Below are 8,473 nucleotides of genomic sequence, written 5' to 3'. Positions count from 1 at the left end.
AATGATGGTTCCCACATGTGTTAGGTGACTCACATGGGCTGCTAAGAGCTGATCATTGGAGTGTATATACCAATAGTACATACATCTAAAAGCGGTGTATTGTACGAGTACGAATACGGGTGCATACGAGTAGAATTGTTGATGAAACTGAACGAGGATGTAATTGTAAGCATTTTTGTTAAGTAGAAGTATTTTTATAAGTGTCTTGAAGTCTTTCAAAAGTGTATGAATACATATTAAAACACTACATGTATATACATTTTAACTGAGTCGTTAAGTCATCGTTAGTCGTTACATGTAAGTGTTGTTTTGAAACCTTTAGGTTAACGATCTTGTTAAGTGTTGTTAACCCAATGTTTATAATATCAAATGAGATTTTAAATTATTATATTATCATGATATTATGATGTATAAATATCTCTTAATATGATATATATACATTAAATGTCGTTACAACGATAATCGTTACATATATGTCTTGTTTCAAAATCATTAAGTTAGTAGTCTTGTTTTTACATATGTAGTTCATTGTTAATATACTTAATGATATGTTTACTTATCATAATATCATTTTAACTATATATATATCCACATATATGTCATCATATAGTTTTTACAAGTTTTAACGTTCGTGAATCACCGGTCAACTTGGGTGGTCAATTGTCTATATGAAACCTATTTCAATTAATCAAGTCTTAAAAAGTTTGATTGCTTAACATGTTGGAAATACTTAATCATGTAAATAACAATTTCATTTAATATATATATAAACATGGAAAAGTTCGGGTCACTACACTTGTGTCGTAACCGGTTAATTGATACAACTTACTTGTTTGGGTCAAGGCTAAGCAACTTTCATGCACACGTTTACTTTGTGAAGTACATTTATACTCGTGCACTCGAGGTGAGATCATAGTCCCATCTTTCAACAACTTTTATACTTTTAAATTATGGGATGAGAAACATATACAGTTTTATACTACATACTTTTATACTTTGAACACAAGTACGGAAACAAACATTCCACATCGAGTTAGAACAAAAAGCCTCAATTCAATTATCATTAGTTACACTTGCAGGGTGTAAGCGATAACTTATATTATGTGATCACATGGGCTTGACGAGCCTCATTCGGACGGTTCGCTACCGTTAGCGGATGAAATATATTTTTGGATTTAGTGTATGTTCTAACACTACGCAACAGGGTGCAAAACAGTTAAGTCTAGATAATTGGGTGCTCGCGAACATACTTTTGGAATGCAAACGATTTGGATAATCAACGTTATGGAAATACAAAATCTTGTGATTCAAAAACAACGTTTACTAATACACCTATGATTTCACCAACATTTTTCGTTGACAGTTTTCTATATATTTCTCAGGTTCATGAATGGCTATTTGATACATGCTTCCGCGTACACTTATACTTGCTTGGAGTCAAGCATACATGCATACATTCTGATTTCTTGCTTGGGGTCAAGCATACATGCGCACACTTTGATATACTTGCTTGGGGTCAAGCATACATACTTACGCTATTTATAGCAACCGTGATTTTAAACTAATTATGTCGCAAGTTATTTCATTTATACTTTATACTTTTGTAAAATTAAACTTGTTGTCGATCCGTTTTGTAAACTAAACTGTGTAAGTCTTTTACTTTCTAAAGGAATGCGACATAATTTTGGTCAAACGCGTCTCATTTAGGGACTATGACCACGTAACGGGACCTAAGTTAACGGTGCCGTCAATGACGATTTTGTCGGGTCGCTACAGATGGTATCAGAGCGTTGGTTGTAGGGAACTAGGATATGCATTAGTGTGTCTGACAGAGTCGTTAGGACGCATTAGTGAATCTAGACTACAACCGGATAGTTAGCCATTGCATTCTGACATACATTTGCTATAGATAGCATTTTCTTGACTACTTGTGCATTATACTTGAATCATTCTTAAGCAAACTTCTTAGTGGTACAACACTTTCATCATACGAACTCGTATTCTGCAACTTTCGGGTAACACACGTAAACTTAAGATTCATACGTGTAAGGACGACGACGAATTCATTAGTCATACTTGTTCAGGAACTCTATCTCCCAGATTGTTATTCGCCATCATTTCAACTTACTATCGGTGTCACACCGGTGTTCCTTACTATCTTCCACTTCTTGTTACTACCATCACTACTCTAGGTGAGTATCGTCATCACTATTTATCACTACGGTTGCATACTATTCGTTATCATGATTCGTTACACTTCTCGTACCGGAATACATTATTGTTTGACTTGAACCGCATTGACGTGAACAATCATTTATACACTTCCCTCGGGGAACGCTTCTTTAGAGTTGCACTAATTCTTTCGATTCAATACGAGTCACGTTGGAGACGTCGTTACACTTTGTTCATTTTAAATTTTCACGATTACACGAACTTGAATCTATGGAGTGATGTGGGAATGGAGGTATGAGTTAGCGTAATATAACGACACTCGATCAACGTGGTTATATTACAGTAAGTCATACCAAAGTTCTAATGACTCGTGATGGTGATTGGACTCGATCAACCTAATCACCACCATGTGCCATGTACATGACTTCATTTTTCTTGTTTGAACATCCGAAAACTCCGAGAATACTGATAACAACCATACCCGGGACACATCTTCGATTATTTTCGAACCATATTTATGCTTCCAAATGAATGGCAAATTCTTTCAACTCCAAACGTATGTTACACGTGTATACTATCTCGTTTTCGCGTAGCTTTATCGATGAACTACAAAATGCTTGGTATGCTCACATCGAGGCGGAAACTTCTCTCGCCTTACACTCGTACTTTCGTATAAGGAAATCTTTATTCTAAATTCTCAATGGAGGGAGAGACTCTTCACGTTATACCAGTATTCATCACGACGGAGAATAGTCCTAACGAACGTTTTCGAAAACCGATAAATCTTCCGCGGCGCGAAATTTTTAAGAAACAGAAACTTGTTCCAACAAACGTTTTCAAGTCCTAACAAGCTTGTTCAAATGTATCTTAAAAGAACTGTACATCGTTTCAGATCGAGATCCTCGTTTCACTTCTAAATTTCGGGGTGCTTTACAAAAAGCCTCGGGACCACGTTTAAACATGAGTACAACACATCAACCACATCTCGAAGGACCAAACAAACATACGATTCAAACCTTGGAAACCATAATACGAGTTCGTGTTATCGACTTCAAAATTTCTTGAGAAAAGTCTTTACCTTTAACCAAATTCTCTTATAACGATAGTTATCACACGAGTATTGACGCTACACCTTTCGAAAACTCATATAGCCGAAATTGTCATTTTCTTAATCGTTGAGCCGAAGTAGGTGACAAGCAAACCACCGAAACCGAACTCATTCATGAAACAACCGAGAAATTGTTCAAATCCAAAAGACTCAAAACGACCGTAGTCGCCAACGGAGCTATGCCGACGTTAGACGTACACCTCTCAAATTCCAAGTGGGAAACCGCGTAACGTTAAAAGTCGCACCTTGAGGAGGTGTAATCCGTTTCGGGAAATGTAGGAAGCTAAATCCGCGATACATTAATCCTTTTGAAATCTTGGGGCGTATTGGACCCGTTACTTACCGTTTCGAATTCCCAATTCAAACAAATTCCGTTCACCCTACATTCTGTGTATCAAACTTAAAGTCTTGTCTTGCGAAACAAGAACTTGTTATCCTCTTCGATGAACTTACTATCGATGCTAAACTTCACTTCCTAGGAGGACCGGTTGAAACTATGAATCGTGAAACCAAATTTTGAAACAAAGTAAAACCCCGATTTTCGAAGTTTGTTGAAATACCCAAGGAAGTAACTTCACTTATTCCGTAGAATTGACAACGCAAGATCTCGAGGGAGAAACAACGACTACTACTTCCAACTAAATTTCGGGACGAAATTTCTTTTAAGGTGTAGGTAATGTAACATCCCGCATTTTTCCGTTAAATTATTTTAACGCCCGTCTTTTTTTTTTAGATAATATCTTCCGTTATCTAAATTCGTACCTTTCGTTTAACTAACGTTCTAAATATTTCCGTTATTTGGTTATAACATCTCCCGGTTACTCTAGCGTTTTTAAAATATTCGTTCTGTTAATTCACGCACCCGCTTTCAAACTCGAGGGACCGAAGTTGCCAAGGGGCCAAACTAGTTGACTAGGTCAACTAGTCAACCCCATCTCATCCATTCATTCATACTTCTACCTCCCTCCTTCTTTTTCCTCTCTAGCTCAAGAACCCATTTTTAACATCTTCAAAGAATCATCATCTAAACCAATTCAAGCAAGCAAACATCAAAACAAATTACATATTCGTGATCCTCTCATCATCCTCTACATTTTGGTACCAATTTCATCTCGTTTGGGTAACATTTCTAAAACTCTAGATTTCTCTAATTCGTGTTTTTGACTTGAAATGGTGTTAGTTAGTGTCTATGGCTCGTGTCTAGCATGAATATATGATTTAATTGCTCGATCTTGTTGTTTTGCATAAACTAGCATGAACATGAAATGGGTTTGTTTAATCTTGAATTTTAGATGATTAAATGTTGTTTAAATGCAAAAGTTCATGTATTAAATGTGTTACTATCATCATTAGCTTTAATCTGATGTGTAGGTTGATTTGGAAAACATCACTAACATGATTATTGATTTTGTGATTCTTGGTTAGGGTTTAATAGCTTTTAAAATAAACTTTTGATGCTTTGAATGCCATTAAATGTTATTAGTAAGTGTTTAGTTGTATTGTATGTTTAAATACCTTCGAAACGGCCTATCGTATGTGTAGATTGGATTCCCGAATCTTAAAATGCATTTTGTGAACTTGAAACTTTGAAAATAAACCTTTAATGATCACTTGATGAGATTTTGGTTATTGTAATTGATGTTTTTGCTTGATGAAAAGTGGTTAGTTGTATTCCGTGTCAAAAGAGCTTTCCAACGATATAAGATACGTATTCTAAGTGTTTACGGTTTGTGTTTTGTGCTAAATTGAATTTTGGATCAAGACTTGAACTTTTGAAACTGACCAGGCACCAGGCCACGCCATTTGGCGCGGCGCGACCCCTATTGCCACGGCGCGGCATTTGCCCTGTCCAGGGACTGGTCAACTTTTCAAACTAACGAAAAATGTTTGCTATGCTACGCACCTCCGATTCACATGTAACTTGTTCTAACATGCTTATATATGAATAATAACCTCAGAAAAATAGTTCGGGACCCGACCTGAACGTGTTGACTTTTTCGTTGACTTTGACTTGACCGAGTTTGACTTTTAGTTAAACTTAACCAAACGCTTATGCAATCGTTCTAATCTTCTTTTATGCTTGATTCTTGCATGAAACTTGACAACGTGATTCACATGCTATACTATTCGAGTCATAACGAGCCATAGGACTAATTGAACACATTTCGCCCGACCTTGTGTCATAACCGGTTAATTGATACAACTTACTTGTTTAGGTCAAGGCTAAGCAACTTTCATGCACACGTTTACTTTGTGAAGTACATTTATACTCGTACACTAGAGGTGAGATCATAGTCCCATTTTTCAACAACTTTTATACTTTTAAATCATGGGATGAGAAACATATACAGTTTTATACTACATACTTTTATACTTTGAACACAAGTACGGAAACAAATATTCCACATCGAGTTAGAACAAAAAGCCTCAATTCGATTATCATTAGTTACACTTGCAGGGTGTAAGCGAGAACTTATATTATGTGATCACATGGGCTTGACGAGCCTCATTCGGACGGTTCGCTACCGTTAGCGGATGAAATATATTTTTGGGTTTAGTGTATGTTACGCAACAGGGTGCAAAACAGTTAAGTCTTGATAATTGGGTGCTCGCGAACATACTTTTGGAATGCAAACGATTTGGATAATCAACGTTATGGAAATACAAAATCTTGTGGTTCAAAAACAACGTTTACTAATATACCTATGATTTCACCAACGTTTTTCGTTGACAGTTTTCTATATATTTCTCAGGTTCATGAATGGCTATTCGATACATGCTTCCGCATACACTTATACTTGCTTGGAGTCAAGCATACATGCATACATTCTGATTTCTTGCTTGGGGTCAAGCATACATGCGCACACTTTGATATACTTGCTTGGGGTCAAGCATACATACTTACGCTATTTATAGCAACCGTGATTTTAAACTAATTATGTCGCAAGTTATTTCATTTATACTTTATGCTTTTGTAAACTTAAACTTGTTGTCGATCCGTTTTGTAAACTAAACTGTGTAAGTCTTGTACGTTTCAAAGGAATGCGACATAATTTTGGTCAAACGCGTCTCATTTAGGGATTATGACCACGTAACGGGACCTAAGTTAACGGCGCTGTCAATGACGATTTTGTCGGGTCGCTACAGAAGGCATTTATGACGAGCTTAACAGTAATCGGGCGAGCTTAAGGTTATCGGGTGAGCTTAAGGTTATCGAACGAGCTTAAGACTTATCGTATATATCAGATGGTAAAAAAAAGATTACTTTAGACTTTAGTTAAAGCTGTCATTTTACATCAGTTATTTTTATTATTTTAGATATATATTTTACATATTATAAATTACTGACCCGTTTAATAATATGTGTATAAGGGTCGACTAATTTGTATTAACCATACATATTCTTTTTTCTACAGCATGCGAAAACGGGAGTGTTTCCCAGCCTCATTTAGGGTTGGAGCGATCATCACTCGCGAAATGGGAAAATCCTGCTGAATGCGCAGGCTCAACGTCACTATGTAAGTAATTATTTTGGTCTAATGTGTTGATTTTGCTAGAAGCTAAGATGTGTTGATGACATGCTGGTAATACCATGAACATGAAACTTCATATCTTGTCATTTTACATACTTATATATTTCACGCTTTAACGATAGTCACATGTTGCTGCTGCTACACACTAAACTTCATAACTTGGTCCAGTTTGGTAGTTTTCTCAATAAAACTCTAATATCTATATAACATTGAGTTTTTTTTTTTTTTGTTCAACTATACATACACAAATGTCTGATAAGCTGAAAGCCCAGGTTGATGCCCCAACCCCTTTGACCGAGTCGCAGATTATGGATGACGTACTGGGTGTACGTCGCGGCTTTAAAAAGGGTCGTGGTTACATTGTTCCGGATGGGTCGCGTTTTGTTTTACCTTCATTAAGACCGTCTTCATCGAGACCGTCTTCATCGAGACCATCATCTTCATCGAGACCATCCTCCTCCAGGCCGTCCTCATCGAGCCCGTCTCAACCACAAGAATGCATGTTTACTGAAAGTGAGGTAAAATGTTCTTTTTCGATAGCTGTATGCCTATGGATCATACTGATCAAGCTGTTGTATGGATATGTAAATCATCACATAAGATCAAGCTGTTGTATGGATATATATGTATATATACATATTTCCAGCCATAGGTGAAAAATAATGGTTCAATGGCTACAGTCCAACACACGAATGTGATTTCGAGTTGACTTGATCAAGATAGGGGTAGTTTAATTAATATGTTGTAAATAGTTATAATTGTTTGTTTGATATTGAAATGCTCTTTTTTTTACGTAGGTTAAGGCAATGCTTGGGAAAACTCAAAAGCGGGTAGACAAGAAACTAACTAAATTGGCGGAGTGTTTGTCAGCACAAGGTTTCAGCCTTGAAGTTTCATCGGATGAGGATGTTAGCCTTGATCTTGAAGACGATGGTGGAGAAGAGGGCAATGATGATGGTGGTTATGAAATTGAATACGACGACTAGGTTGTTTGATGTAACGTATCGTTATTTTGCTTTGAACTAGTAGTTTTTGAATTTGAAGTTTAATGGAGCTTTTTATTTTGAAGTTAAACTATATGTTGTATTTGGAGTTTAATGGAGTAGGATGTTTGATGTATTGTTTTGTGATTGTTATTATTTGGTTGTTGATAATGTGTTGTTGGTAATCTGGAAATTGCATTGAACAGGATATATGGCAATCGGGAGGGTAGCTGCAAATACAGCAAATAATTGTTGTATTTGCTTATTACCTATTGTGAGGACACGTCCTTGCAATAGATGTTTTGCGAGGAAGAGTTTCCTATTTAAAATAAATAAATGAAATAATGTACTGAGAGAAGAAGTCCACGCGATAGACATATTGTGGCAACACTTATTGGGAGAACATGTCCTCACAAATGGTATTATTTTATTATAAGAATTTAAATATAATATTTTAAATATATTTTCTATTGTGAGAACATGTCCTCACAGTAGGTTATTTACAATTTCATTTTCATTTTTCTTTCAAAAATGTTATTGCGTGAACATCGTCGTCACAATAGACCTATTGCGGCGGGGCTATAACGAGGACTTTATTGTGAGAACATGTTCTCACAATAAACTTATTGCGAGGACTTTTGTACTTATTGTGAGGACTATTGTCCTCCCTAAAGGGT

The sequence above is a fragment of the Rutidosis leptorrhynchoides genome, chromosome 5, assembly GCF_046630445.1.
Source record: "Rutidosis leptorrhynchoides isolate AG116_Rl617_1_P2 chromosome 5, CSIRO_AGI_Rlap_v1, whole genome shotgun sequence".
NCBI classification, from domain to species: domain Eukaryota; kingdom Viridiplantae; phylum Streptophyta; class Magnoliopsida; order Asterales; family Asteraceae; genus Rutidosis; species Rutidosis leptorrhynchoides.
The sequence above is the reverse complement of the archived record's forward strand: the minus strand, read 5'-3'. Positions refer to the sequence as shown.